The following is a 15,362-nucleotide window of genomic DNA, read 5'->3' as shown; positions in this document are numbered from 1 at the left end:
CTCCCGCATTTTTTTCCAGGCCCGGAGTGGTGAGATCGAGAAGTAGAGATAGAGAGTAGAGACGAGAGAGTGGAGACATAGATACTAGTTCTCAGCATAGATATAACATAGATAGATAAAAAAAGATAGTTCAACTACTCCTTGTTGTTCGACTCCTCCTTGGTGATGTCCTCCTCCGACGTCTCAATGTAGGCGTGAAGATACCGATCATCGTCGGATTCCCAGGGCGACGCTGATCCTAGCCTCATGTTGAATTGAGCGTCCACTTTTCGCGTACGCTTGTCCTCGCGATAGGCGGCTCGCTCCGCCCTCCTCTTCTCCCTCTCCGCCCTACTTTGCGCGTAGAACTCACACTCGTTGATGATGTCCTGCAGGAAGCGTTGGCGTCATAGCGCCATGGCTTCCTCGTCCATCTCGGCGATGCCGAGACGGTGCTCCTGCCTCCGGTTGTCGCAACGATCCTCGTCGGTGATAAGCCGCGTCAGAGGCGCGAGCTCCTGTGCCCGCTCCCGCGACGGCACGTTGGGGAAGTTCAATGTTCTATGAGGCCACCAGAGGTGCCACGCCGCCGCGTCGTACGCGCGGGCGGCCTCGTTGGCGGTGTTGAAATTGCCAAGGCCGAGGTGCATCCCGCGGAACTAGATCTCGGCGGATAAGCCGCCAGAGGGGCGCGCGCGGATGCCGCGGTATCCCCAACTTTCCTGGCGACGCGACGGCGAGGCGAGAAAGAGCGGGGAGAGAGCGGTGGCGAGGCGCAGAGCGGGGAGAGGGCGGTGGCGAGGCACAGAGCGGGGAGAGAGCGGTGGCAAGGCATAGAGCGGTGGGAGGGCGTTGGATTTTATAAAGCGCGTCGGACGCCGCGCGCCAAAACTAGCGCGCGCTCGGCCGCTTTTTCCCGCGCGCACGCGATCCTTTCCCGACGTCCCTGCTATCTCTACTCTCTTCTCTACTATTATATTTAATATTTATCTCTACTTCACTACTCTTTTAAAAACAGAGTTGGTGATGATGGTGTGCCTGCCATCCTGCAATATAGGCTGTCTGATTTATATCCGACGGATAGGAAGGAAACTATGGCAATTTTGCACAAAGATACCCACACCCCTCTCCAGATTTGCAAATAAGGCCTTCCCTCGTTCATCCTTTTCTCCCACAAGATAAACTACTCATACAAATGCATCTTGATGTTCCGTGCAACGCATGGGCATCTTGCTAGTTCTAAAAAACTTTCCATCATTTGCCACACTACTCGTTGCAGATGAAGAACCTACCCAAGCACAGCGCGATACATGAGTGACGCACAATTACAAGCTGATATTCTGTTGGACAATGGAGGCTATAACCAATTACTTTTACGGGAACAATAGCAACCAGGAAATTTGAAGGGGTAGGTATGAACAAAATTGGAACTGCACGTGTTGCTAAGTGATTCAATACACACATTACCAATCGAGGAGGAGAACGATGGTCGCGGCCGCCTCTGTGCATCATGGTCGGCAACGGGAGTCCGTATATTGTCCACGACGGTGGTGCTTCTGCGCTTGGCGTCGGCTTCCGGGAAGCAGATCCGAGACCGTGGAAGACGGTGCCGGGGAAGAGGCTTCGTGTACGACGACGACGGTGGACCGGCTCGAGTGCAGCGTACGAGGTCATCGATGAGGTAGATGCGCTGTGGTGGACGAGTCCGCCGATGTTGAAGGGGAGGGGCACGAAGGCTGCGGTGCCGTGGAGAAGTCTATTTTCCGGTGGGATAGAAAATGGGGAGTATTCAGGTGCACTACTCTAGGTGCCGGGGCGGGGTTGGCTGGGTAGGGCGAACCTGAAGTTACGAAAACAGCCCCTACCAAGCGTCATGCCCCCTCCATTTTTATTAACTCTGCATATTAGGTTTGACCAAAGTCAAACTTCCTAAAGTTTGACCAAGTTTATAGAAAAACATAAACATTTACCATAACAAATATGTATGATGTGAAAGTACATTCAATAATGAATCTAATGGTATTTATGTGTTATTGTATATGTTAATATTTTTTGTTATAAACTTTCTGAGAGTTTAGAAAACTTGAATTTGACCAATGCTAATACGCAGACTTAAATAAAAATGGAGGGAGTACACATTTGTTTTCTTAGTTTGTTGTGAATTAATCATTTGTTGTAATTGTGAAATAAATATATTAGGCTACTGACTTCGAATGTAATGGTCTATACAATTCAATAGTTACAATCATTGTTGAATTCCAAGATGTATATGAGGTCTATAGTACTTCACAAATATGCTCAAACTCACATAATCCCAGTCAAACAAGAATCTAAATGCATTTCATAGTTATTACTTTGTAGGATGCAACAAAACCAACCATAACTCGACATCATCCATTATAAAAGCAACATTTTGAACACATCCCAATGTGTGAATGTAACGTGTAGAGAGAGCTTGCGAAGATGGAGCAGATAGGGAGGGAAAGATTGTATGTATGTGGACGAGAGAGTAGGAGACAAACCTAACGAGAGAGAGAGAGATAGATAGATAGATAGAAAGAGAGAGGAAGAAGTTAGGTCTGTGAGAAAGATGGAGACATGTAATATACGTGAGATGCGTGTGCATCCGGATTCTGTACAAGTGGAAGGAGAAGAGACAACAGGTTTGATGAGAGAGCTGGAAAAAACATGGACGAGAGGGGAAGGATCTCGTGGGTTGAGGGATTGATAATTTTGTGCGGGAGAGAGAGGGATTGGTAATTTTGTGCGGGAGAGGGGGGGGAGGAGTCAGTCAGCCGTCGTCACATTATCCTGCTTCCAAATGGCCCCACATTCTCTAGTGCAGTGTGGTCGCCGTCTTCGATCTCCTCGATGCCCTCTTTGAAGATTGAGGTGTTGTGCATGCTGGGGTGCAGAGAAGCACAAGCGAGAGTGGTCGCCATATAACCTTGGATGGGGATGAATTGTGTGCTCGGGGGAGGGGAGTGTGTGTGCGGTGTGTGTGTGTGTGCGTGTGTGTGTGATAGTGAGAGAAATCAAAACTATAGAGAGAAATGTGTGTGTATGTGACGGAAAGCTACATGCTAAATAGGGTTTTCACAAAGAGATTGTGCGTGCGAGATAGAGAGCGATGTGCGGGCCTTGAGGTGGGAAGGGGCCGTGTGAGGGGTCAAAATGTGTGCGTTGATGCATGTGTTACATGCGATCGTACGAGGGACGGACGAATCGAGAAAGACGGTTGTTCTGTTACAGATGCTCCTCTCTGTCTCACACACACACAAGTACAAATAGAAGACCGTTCTCTCATGTATACACAGCGTATCGACATCTGTCCATGTCTCACTCATGCATGATCATTTGCACATTCACACCTCTCTATGTATCTATCACACGCACACCGTCTACACATTGCCCTTCCACCAGAACACACATATGGACACATACACACGTTCTCTCTCAGTCACACACACAAAATCAGTATTAAAAAAACTAGGGCGCACCTAAAACGACCAAATCCAAATAAATACGAACTGGAGCTAAATTCAAATATATGGAAATATTGTAGCATTAAGAACTTTTCCAGGAAAAAAAGTTGAGTAATATTCGGGGATTGTTTTCACACACACACAAAGGTTCGGTGGATGTCCTTCGAGCGCGGCACGGTGACGCACCGTTCAATGGACCGCGCGGCCGCGGTTCACGTGCTTGCACAAGATTCCGTATCGTGGCTGTGGTAACTAATATAAGCGCTGCCTCAGTCTAATGTTTATGTGTACTAGTACGGTTTTCTTTTAAGTTTGACCAACCATATATAAAACTAAACTAAGCTCCCATACGCGCACTCATCAATATGCCGCCGCCATTGCACATGCCGGCTTCCGCCTGCTCTGGCCAACCATTTCTCGCCCATCACCGCCATCCCTGTGCCATGAAGCTGAAGGCTCGCCTACTCACGTCATCTGCAGTCCCTCCTCGCGATGCCGCCGCACTGCCAAGCACGCGAGCAGTTGGTGGAGCCACGTCTATGCACGCTGCTTACGAAGAGGAGGAGGAGCACATGCTCCAGCACGCCAGCGAGGAGGAACTAGCGTGTCATTGTCATCTCCGCCAGCGCGGAGGAGGCACGCATGGTGGCTGTCACGGCGGAAGCTGGTCACGCTCGCGTCGAGCCCGCAAACCGGGTGCGAATGCGGAATCTACCTTCGAGACCTTGAATGCCACGTGGATCCTGCAATCTGAAGAAGCAATTTGGGTCAGTCGACTCTTGTGAGCCGTTGGATGCAACATGGATGGCCAGAAGGGCTTCTTCAACGTCTGAAATTGATGCACTGTTCATCTTCTCTCTCAGGCATCGAGCCGCCAGCACGCCACACGCCTAACCGCCTGCCACCGCCGCCCCGCCCTCCTCTCAACTGCCTGCCACCGCCATGCTCCGCCACCCCCGCCATCCGTTTAACCCCGGGCACGATCCATTTTTTCCGGCGAACTGCATTCCACACCCAACATTCATAAGATTGATCATGGGCACCCTACCACCCTAATATAGATACTGGGGTAGCTTCTCTGCTGTCTTGTTCCTTCGCTCCGTCGATCTTCTTTCACTAATCGACTAACCCAAATTATACTACTAGTATGAACGTATTAAGTACAGTAGGAACACGAAGATACAAGCAGTAGTACCGACCGCAAGAAGAACAGTAGTAAGACATAGTACTAGTACTACTGTACGTACTAAAGAGTTCAAATAACGGGAAAGAACATAAACATAGTTCAGCTGGGGGCTCAGCACAGCACACCCCTGAAATAAAACTAAGCAACTAGTCTGCTTGACACTCCAGTAGAACCAGCATGAGCGACGGCACTGCCACCTTACTCGGAGTCTGAGTCCATGTCCTTGACTTTGTCCTCGTCCCTCTTCCTCTTCCTCTTCGCCGATGCTTCTTTGCTTGAACCGGGCACTGGGCTCTGCTTCTTCATGCAACCCTTGTAGAGATTTAAATAAAGGTAGGCATCCATTGCTGGCTACAGGATGTGATCTTCATCTATTGTCTTCGACTCCCATGCATGATGAAACTCGTGGTGAGGTTTCTTCAGTTTAGCATATGAAGGATCAACTATGTCTGCTGCCAGGGTCAGTATTGAAGGCTGAGAGGAAGACACCATGCTTGCCTTCTGGAGATCGAAGGGCTGGCCTACAACGAGGCCTATCCGACCCAGGACATCCCTGTTGTTCCTAAAGACCACATTAACGAATTTAACTGTTTCGTCCTTGAGGAAGTTCTTAAAATCCTGGCACTCAATGTCGGCATGGCATATTTGGTAGACCAAGCACACGTTATGTACGCAAACTTGGATCACGGCGGGCTTCTTCTTCTCTGCCTCGTTTAGAATCTTCTAGCTTTCCAGGACTGTGGTGTACTCAACATCTAGCCCAGCGACCCACTCATCCTTTGAACTTTTGAACATGCGTAGGAAGCGAGCAAGGCATGCTTCCACCGCCACGGATCTATGGGTGTAGATGACTATGAACTCATCGCTGGTGATGGCTCTAACCTTGTACTCACCGCCGATCATGGAGATTTGGGAGGCCATGGATTTTGGATGCGGGTTAGGAGAAGTTGAACTGGTGTAATGTGAAAGGATGGGATGACTAGGAGGGAACTGTTGTAAGGTAGAAAAATGGGGATGACCGGACGAGTAGGGCGTGCAAACTTCGTGGGGTTGTTGGCTTACCCGGTGGATAAACGGCTGCATGCCCCCAAAGAGTTCTCAAGTACTACGCGGGACCCACTAGATGTCATGTCTACTAGACCCATATCGTAGGCCTGACGGTATAGCTTCTGCGTGTTTGCACGCCATGCCGGCGCGTGGATATAACTTCACTTAATTCCGTCAACCATCGCGCCTCCCACGACCTTCGCCTCCCTCGCGTGGTCGCGCCCTTTGAGACTTCAGACGACTATAAATGAGCAATATTTTTTCCTATTCCGCATGCATGATACTGCCTCTGGTCCTTTTTATTCCGCGTAAGATTTGTGTCAAGTCAAAGTTTGCAAAGTTTTTGACCAAATTTCTACTAAAAATATCAATATCTACAATACCAAATATATATTTTATGAAACTACATTTTATAATGAGTATAAAATATTGATTTGACATTGTGAATGTTGATACATTTTTCTATAAGTTTGGTCAAAGTAGAGGTGCATTGACTTCAGACAAAACTTATATGCACAATGCACACTAGTTCTTCCGTCCAGGTGCGTGCCATGTCCTATCTAGTCATCACAACAAGGTTAGCTATTAGAGTACTACTACCTCCCTTCTAGTTTAAAGGGCTCGATTAAAAAATTTCACCTACTCTTACCAAGACAAGATAGAGGCGGTGGAATAGTTTTTCTAGTGGTTTCTAGAGTCTGGACTCCATCTTCAGGAACCTTCGCCGCCCCCGGCAAGAATGCAAGGAGATGAACCAGAAAGGAAATGAGGCTGGAATGAGTAGTTCCGTATTTTATACAGTGGCAGAGGTGGGTAAATATCTGCTATACCTCCGGTGGCAAGGCCATCTCTCTATGCACACACATCTTAGCCGATGGTTCCAAGTAGATCAAACGGCTCACGTTGTCCAGAGGCAGACACACCATCACTACCAACTGTGATTTTTATAGGAGTAAATAAATATATAGAGTAGAAAATAGAGATAAGAGTCGAGATAGAGACTAGAGATTAGTCAATATTCTCTTTAGGCTACTCATAGTAGAAAGTATCATATAATAGTATCATGTGCATGATACTAGTGTATGATACATGACTACCTTTATAGTGCCATGTATGACACAAAGTAGCATAGTATTGAACATGATACGGTATCTACCTATGTTACTCTAGTAGCTAGGGATACTAGGAGTAGTAGCTAGGGATCGGCTGTGCGAGATGAACCGGACAAAGTAAATGTAGAGAGATGAAATGCAAAAAAGACGGAGGGGTGTGATGGTTGCTTGTCCATTTATTTTACCAGGCCACTTATTACTGGGAGTGGTTGGGTTTTGTGATATGACGGCTTTACTGCCCCGCCATGAGCGGGGTGAGACTCCCGTGCAGCGCCACCCTCTACACTAGTACTACATCGGCCATGGTTTATTAGTCCCCCATTGAATTTGACTAAATATTTAACTGACAAAATGTTAGTGCATGTGAACAAAAACTATATCGTTGGATTCGTATTTTAACATAGTTTTCAATGATATAATCTTTTGTGACATGCATGAACATTTTGTTAGTTCAATCTATGGTCAAAATTTGACATGAAATACAATGCGGACCAATAAACCAGGATGGAGGTAGTACCAGCTAGTAGTAAGATACCACATTACCACCACTATGGCCAGCCTTAATCATCGCATGCAATAATTTAGTGCACCTTGTAATCTGAACGCCTGCTTGACTTTCCTTCTCCCTCCGGCAGTCCCACCACTCCACCCCGTGTGCAAAAAAATTTGCATGCATGACTCTCCTCCCACCGCGCTCGTCCAATCCGTTGTGACCAGCAATATTTCCTCCCCTTCCCTTCCCCGTAATTTACTCCAACAAATATGGCCACGTAGCCGTTACGTCAATCACGCAACATATCTTACGGGACGCTGCTTCAGTTACTTAATGGCAGGTGCATTGGGTCACTGACATGTGGGCCCAACAGGCGTCTGGCCCACATGTCAGTGACGCAACTGGACCTGCAGCTAAGTCAGTGCAGCTCAGTCCATATCTTACGTAGGTGTGCCATTGCTCGGTATAAATACTGTGCCTCCCAGGCATTCGGAAGAACGCTCACGTTCATCGCTATCTCCTCCTCCCTCTCACGTCGACCACCATGACATCGCCCCTCCCAAGCCCTAGGCGCCCCTCGTTGCATTGCGCAGACGGTCACGCATCACCGTTCCGTTCCTCGCCGCCACTAGTCGAGGAGGACGTGTCGGCGTTCCGCTCCTCGCCGCGACGCGTCGAGGTGGACGCGTCGGTGTTCCCAATCTCGCCAGCACGCGTGTCAGAGGACATGTCGGCTCCCCGCTACGAGGAGAACGCCGTGCCGCCCGCCGAGACCCCAAGCTTGAGGAGCTTTGGAAAGAAATGGATGTCACCTTGTGGGAGGCTTTTCCTCCGGCAGAGCGCGCCAAAATAGAGGCGGAGAAGAAGGCCGAGGAAGAGAAGCGCGCCGCGGGGCAAGGTGCCTGACAGGCCTATGTCGCGTCTGAGAGAGTCAGGCAATTGGCTCTTTGGCAGAAGGCTCGTGCGAGGGCCGTGAGGGTGGCGGAGGACGCCAGTGCCAAAGCCCTGAGTGCAGTCGGGCCCAAGAGCCTCATCTACGTTTGGCGGTACGTGGACCGGGTGCACGCTTCCAGCGTGGAGGAGTACCTAATGGCGCCGGATCACCACACCGGTGAGATCGCGCTCGCCCGCCGGCAAGCCGCCAATCAGCACCTCGCGAGTTGCGAGGCTGAGGAAGAGGCGTTGTGTCGGCGCGCTGGGAAACGGCCGTGCACCAGGGCACTCGTGGCGCGCCGCAAGTGCTCCTGCGAGCGCTGTGGCTTTTAGTAGGAGTATAATTTAGTTTTGTAAGGCGATCTCATTAGTTTTGGGACGCAAATGATAAATCCCGAATGTTCAGGAATTATTAGCGTCCTTAATTAAGTATGTAAAAGGGAAAGTTTGGAAGCCTTGTGTATCCGTACGCATTTTGTAAGTACGTGCATATAGCACAAACTTTACGATATACTATCGCACTATACGTCTCTCTCTATATATGCTTGCAGACTGTGCTACTCCCTCCGTCCAGGTGAATAAGTCATCTTTGGTTGTGCACCGTGACCAAGAAGGAGGGAAGACTTATACACCTAGACGGAGGGAGTACTACTATTAATTATGTACATGCAAATGCACGCTTTAACATTATGATGCGGTTTTTGTAAAAGTAAAAAAACAACACTAGTCAAGCTTGTGAAATGATTCAATGCAAAACAAATGCAAAAATGCTCATTTGATTGTTTACTTTTAGCTTCCTTCTGTGTGGTTATTTCTCTGTCATACTTTGTACGGAGTATCTCACTAGTCGGGAAGGCATGCAAATTCCCAAACCGCTTCCTACACCCTGTATCGAATTTTTTTCCTATAAATTGTAACGTGCAATTGGAATTCCAACTTGAGTCCTACTACTAGTAGGAGTACCAGGGGCCAGTTCTTTTAGGCTTCTAGATTAGTAATCCCATAACTACTACCTCCGTCCTGGTTTGTTGGTCCCCATTGTAATCTGTGTCAAATTTTGATCATAAATTTAACTAATTAAATGTCTGTGCATGTCACATGCACTCACATTTTATCAGTTAAATCTTTGGTCAAAATTTAGCACAAATTACAATGGTGACTAATAAACCAGGACACAGGTACTAGTAATTTAGAAGCCCAAATAAATGAGTGAGGCGTCTTAATGTTACTCTCCACTGTGACTAGTCTTATGGGAAAAGCTGGGGAAGAGACGGCTTATTTTTTAAGCCGCCAAAAGAATTGGCCCTAGGAGTAGTAGCTAGGGATACTAGGAGTAATAGCTTAGGGATCGTGTGTGCGAGATGAACCGGAGAAAGTAAATGCAGAGAGATAAAATGCAAAAAAGACGGAGGGATGTGATGGTTTCTTGTCCGTTTATTTTACCAGGCCACTTATTACTGGGAGTGGTTGGGTTTTGTGATATGATGACTTCACTGCCGCACCACGAGCGGGGTGAGACTCCGATGCAGCGTCGCCCTCTATACTAGTACTACATCAGTCGTGGTTTATTAGTCCCCCATTGAATTTGACTGAAGATTTAACTGACAAAATGTTAGTGCATGTCAACAAAAACTATATCGTTGGATTCATATTTGAACATAGTTTTCAATGATATAATTTTAGGTGACATGCATCAGCATTTATCGTACTATATATATTGTTAGTTCAATTTTTTGGTCGTACTAATCTATAGTAAGGTGCCCGTGCGTTGCACGGAACAATGAAATGCATTGATTGGGGAGTTGTTTATTTTGACAAAGGATGTGGGGGTCATCTCATGTGTAACGGGTATCGATAGGTTTCTTCAGATATTATTTCATCTCTAGAGCTCACAAACATCCGGGTGAAATAGATAAAATAGTATCTTTTGCAAACAAAAGCGTTCAACTGTTCAACCTGCATCCAAAACTTGTGAAGAAATAACACTTATTGTGCTTTGCAAGAAATGATCTTTAAGAATTAGTTTTTGAGTATCGATTGTTATACATGTTGGCTACAGATTACATGGCACTTTCTTATATCAATAGTTGGCTATACTATTAAGTATTAACCATGCCCTTATACACCTAGACGGAGGGATTAAATCAGGATGACTTGGAAGGGGGTCGAGGAGATGTAAGAAATGGTACATCATAAGTCTTTCACTAGTGCTGTAGTAAAAATTCATACATGGAAGTTTCTAGACTAAACCATAAATGGATACACTTTTATTCATGCGCAATACTCCAATAGAGCAAGATCATGCATGGAAGTATCCACATGCTTAGACAGCGGATTACATTGAGCGAAGACTAATAATAAACATCTAACTTGGTAATGCATATGTCCAGGTGAACCTCCTTGGAGTCCCCGTGCACCACGTTGGGGGGGGGGAAATCATACCATGCGTCTTCAATGTCCACATTGGCGGGAAGGTACCAGCTCGGCACAGTCCTAGTCAGCTTGATGTAGCCAGTGTCGCCGCCCACGTACCTCCGAGGGGTAGTAACAGTGAGCACGCACCCGTGCATCGGCCTAGTGTCAGTGTCAGCATCAGCGGCGTCGCCCCTGACACACACTACAGAGACGGGGCGGCGGCCTGCGCGGGCCTCGCCGGTGCCACGATGAAGAGGAAGATGCTGCCGTCCTCCTCCGAGACTAGCAGGCGGCGGTGATCCTCCAGCGACTCCGACACGGTGAACGGGTAGCACGTCTCGTACTTGATATTCTCCGCCAAGGACCAGTAGTAATCGCCGCACGCCTGCCTGAGGTGATGCACGATGTCCGCCGGCGAGCCCCTAAACAGCATCGGGCACTCATAGCAGTAGACGAAGGGCTACTTGGAGGCATCGACCAGGCCGTCCATGAAACGAGAGTGGCTGTAGGGGACGTTGCGCCAGTTGAATATATGAGCAAGTTACTACGAGATTTAGTCCGAATACGCACAACATAAATCATGACGGCTATAACAGAGATTAAACTAATCATGTGGACTAGCATAGTAGATGAACAGATCGAATCTAGGACACATACTAGAAATATGAATTCTACCACGATTTTGAACAGGAAGGACAAAAACACATACGGTGCAACGGGAGCAGCACCGTTGGCATTGAGGTTGTCGCCCATGTCGTTGAGGAAGAGGTTGCTGAGGTCGGGGAAGAAGTCATCATCGGTGAAGTCATCGCTGCTAGCAGTCGCGAGAGTGCGCTCCCCAAATTTCAACAGCGCCCGCTGAATGGAGCATAGGAGGGAGTGGCTGTAGGGGACGTTGCGGCCGCCAAATGGAGCGCAGGAGTAGCACATGAAGCAGTAGATGGTGCTCCTCCCTAGTCTCTATCTCTACTCTTATCTCTATCTCTACTATTATTCTTTGTTTTTTATAATATACTAGTAGTAGCTGTCAAATTGAATAGTACTACTTCGTCTGCCGCACGCCCGGCTGAACACGCCTCCTCGCCTCCGTTAAACCCGCATGCAAACCGAGAAACCTACTCTGGCCCGCAGGAGGAAATTTCCCGGTTGCCATTGGAGAATGATAGAGTCACGTCCAATCCATTTGAGTTAATTGCATGTATGATTCTCCCTCTATGAAAAGTTAATTGCATCCATAATCTTGTATTCTAAGTAGTCTGTGGGTTCCACTGTTAGTACAGTGTACATTACTTGCAGGGTGGCTACAGATTCGTACAGAAAGTTAAAAAGAAACAAATCCAAACTTAAGCTTGTATTCTAAGTACTCTATGGGTTCCACTGCCAGTACAGTAGCGAACGAAGTATATATTAAAAAAATATAAAAAGCTAAAGTTTAGGACAGAATTCGAACTCAGGTCATCCCGCTGCGAGCATCTGGCCCGGACCAGTACACCAGGTGTTCGTTGCGGACGATGCAAGAGATAAACCTTTATAACAATGAGCCCGTCCGTTGCAATAGATCCAAAGTAGAATAATACCTATTCACAAATTTGAAAGAAAACAGTTTAGTTTTGATATACATATCACTAAAAATATCTTATGTTTCACTCCAAATATATTCTTTGGGCTGTTTTGATGAAGTAAGGGAGGAATGTGGTTGGTGTGAAGATACTAAGGGGTTTTGTGTAAACTGGAGCAGAGAAGTGAGAATTGTTGCAAAAGGCCACAACTTACATCACAGCCGTTACTTGCAGATCTAATGGTCAGAAATGTCGGATGGCAGACACACCATCATCACCAACTGAGTCTTTTATAGGAGTAGGAGTAGAGAAAAAACCGAGTTGGTGATGATGGTGTGCCTGCCATCTTATAATATAGACCGTCCGATCTATATCTGACGGATAGAAAGCAAACTATGACAATTTTACAAAAGATTCCGGCACCTCTCTCCACATTTACAGATAAGGCCTTGCCTCGTTCATCCTTATCTGCCACAACCTCATTGCCGAGCAATTAAAAAAGGAAGTCTCTGGAACAATCTGGCATGGTGGCCGCTGCCGGCGCCGTCCATCCCCATGCCTCCGCCCAGTCCGACCACCGGTCACCACCACACCCCACTCGTCCTCACATTACCTATCATCTTTCTTGTGATATCATTTATTAGATGAAATGGTCGAGATACCATTTTTCCGATAAAATTCTCGAGATATCATTAGTTTTTACACATGGGATTGCTCCTGCATGGGTCAATCACAACAGGTGTTTTGTAACAAAATGCATCTTGATGTTCCGTGCAATGCAGGGCCTTCTTGCTATTTTTTGCATATAATTCCAACATCACGTAAATGCGGTCTTTGACCATTTTACAACTATGTTAGTATCATTGCTAGTGGTCAGCCGGTGCAAGTTATAGCCACGGGTGTTTTAACCTTTTTTAGTAATGATATCTGGCGATTGTTCGCCATGAGCTCAATCGTGGCGAATCCCACGTAACCGTCAGATTTCCATCCGATAGTGGCCTTCTTTTAAGCCATAGTATTTGACAAAACCGCCACCCTTACACATGTACTTTAACTGCGTCGCGGGCGTTTGCAACTGCCATGTCTCCCAGCGAACGTTTGCTAGGGATTGGAGTTGGCACCGATGGCGGTTCGTACTCGTTCCATGCTTGGGCATTGAAGTTTGTAACTATTTTAGATTAGAATATACTACTCCTCCGGTGCTAGTAGTAGAGCAGAGTCCTACTCCACTACTACTCTACTCAAGCAAGTTAGGGCATAGTAGTAGGTACTGTAGGGAGTACCAGTACTATGATCACTCAAGCAAGTTGTCTGGCATCGATATGACCATACGCTGCTGGTATGTGCCTCGTAAGTCAAGCGGCGTGTTGTAGTCATCATCACCTGTCCACTTCCTGCAGCACATATTCGCTTCTCCATGTTTGTCCGCACATAATCTCGTCCAATCTTCCATCCCCGCTAAGGTGCCTCCCCCCCTCGTCCGAAACCCAAGCAATAACAATGGCAGAACCGAGCAGCGTCCGCCAAAAGAGTAGCTGGAATTCGGTCCCCACAGAGGTAATCAAGCTCATTGTTTCGCGTGTGGACAATCTCAGTACCATGCCGCTCGCCTCATGCTCATCGGGGCTGTACAGTTTACTCAAAGCCCTCAGGCCAGAGCTTTTTAAGCCAGCTCCTTGCTTGTTGATGTCGCCTGATCTTCAGAAACGGCGTGTCACGCATCATAATGATCGTAGGGTGGCAAGCATCAACCCCCTTGAATGCGATCCGATACACGTCACCCTCAACTACATTAACGGTATGTACTGGGTCGGCATGAACACGTCTTGGATGGTGCTCGTCGACGATCGCGGCAGCTGGATGCTCGTGGAGGTCTACACCCGGTGATTGACCCCCCTTCCTTCGATTAACACTGCACTGCTTTCGCACCGCGGCCTAGAATACTCGGAATCTTACAGTAGCCAACATGATACCAAGTTTGATTTGCTCAAGGTTGTAATCTGCCAAGTGCCCACAAGATTTGTGAATTATAAAGACTTAAGGCTAATTGCATTCTTCAACCGCGGTCTCGCCTATCTGACAGGTCACTACGGTAAGTGGATAAATCTGCACGTCCATCGCAAGATCATACATCCTCCATGGTTCTCTGATGCTATTGAACACAAGGGCTTTATTTACGCTGTCGACTCCTTCTATGGCTGGACGTATTGCTGGCCTACTCCAGTCATCGCTACAAACGGCTGTTATAGCAGTATGTTACTTTCCTGTGATATCATGATGGCTTGCTTATATTACTGTCAACATTTGCTGAAAAAATATTCATGCTCATAACATGTTGTTCTTAAGATTGACTACATTAAGAGCCCTTTTTTATTTGATTCCAACTTGATATGATGTTGTTGGCCACCTGGTTTCCCTACCCTTCCTAATCCCAGAACCTTTCAATGAAAAGCGGCATGGCAGTTGCAGGTGGTTCCTGGCTCGATCAAACGACGGCAAACGATTGATGATCGTTCGCTCGTACCAGACATGTTGTTTCGCGAAATACAATCACAGTCACTGCAAGGTCTTTGAGCAGGATCCCAGCTTCTCTAGGCCTTCAGAAATTTTTGACTGGAGGCCAGTAAGTAGCCTTGGTACATGCTCCCTGTTTCTCGGACTAAATTATCCTATGAACCAGGAGATAACCGACGGCAAGGATCATGATGGCAGCGCGGTTTCGTTCATCAGGCAAAACTGTGTGTACACAGCATGCCATGCATCTCTGCACGCACCATACCCTGATATGTGCCGCCACGCTCTGCAGCCCAAAGTAGGAGAGAGGGTCACAAGTATCAGACTTTGACCTGCTGGCAGGAGTTTCCCCAGTCAGGCACCCATCTGGTTCAAGCCTTCACCCAATCTCCACAGCTTAGTAAATAGTAACGTCTAACTGAGCCAGTAAGTTAGATGCGTACACTTGGTGTGGTACGATCTTTATTTAGTTTGATGCATACACTTGTTCTTTTTCGGTATCCCTTTTGTAATGATGGCTGATGTTTGGTTTGGAAGAGAGAGCTACGTCTTTACTCTTCTGGCCTGCTTACTGCTTCTGTTGCACCCCCAGCCCTGGTTGCTGCTGCTGCTGTTTTCAATGTACAATCAGTAGTATAT

The sequence above is a fragment of the Aegilops tauschii genome, chromosome 7 (genome assembly GCF_002575655.3).
Source record: "Aegilops tauschii subsp. strangulata cultivar AL8/78 chromosome 7, Aet v6.0, whole genome shotgun sequence".
Taxonomy (NCBI): Eukaryota; Viridiplantae; Streptophyta; class Magnoliopsida; order Poales; family Poaceae; genus Aegilops; species Aegilops tauschii.
This window is presented reverse-complemented; position numbering follows the sequence as displayed.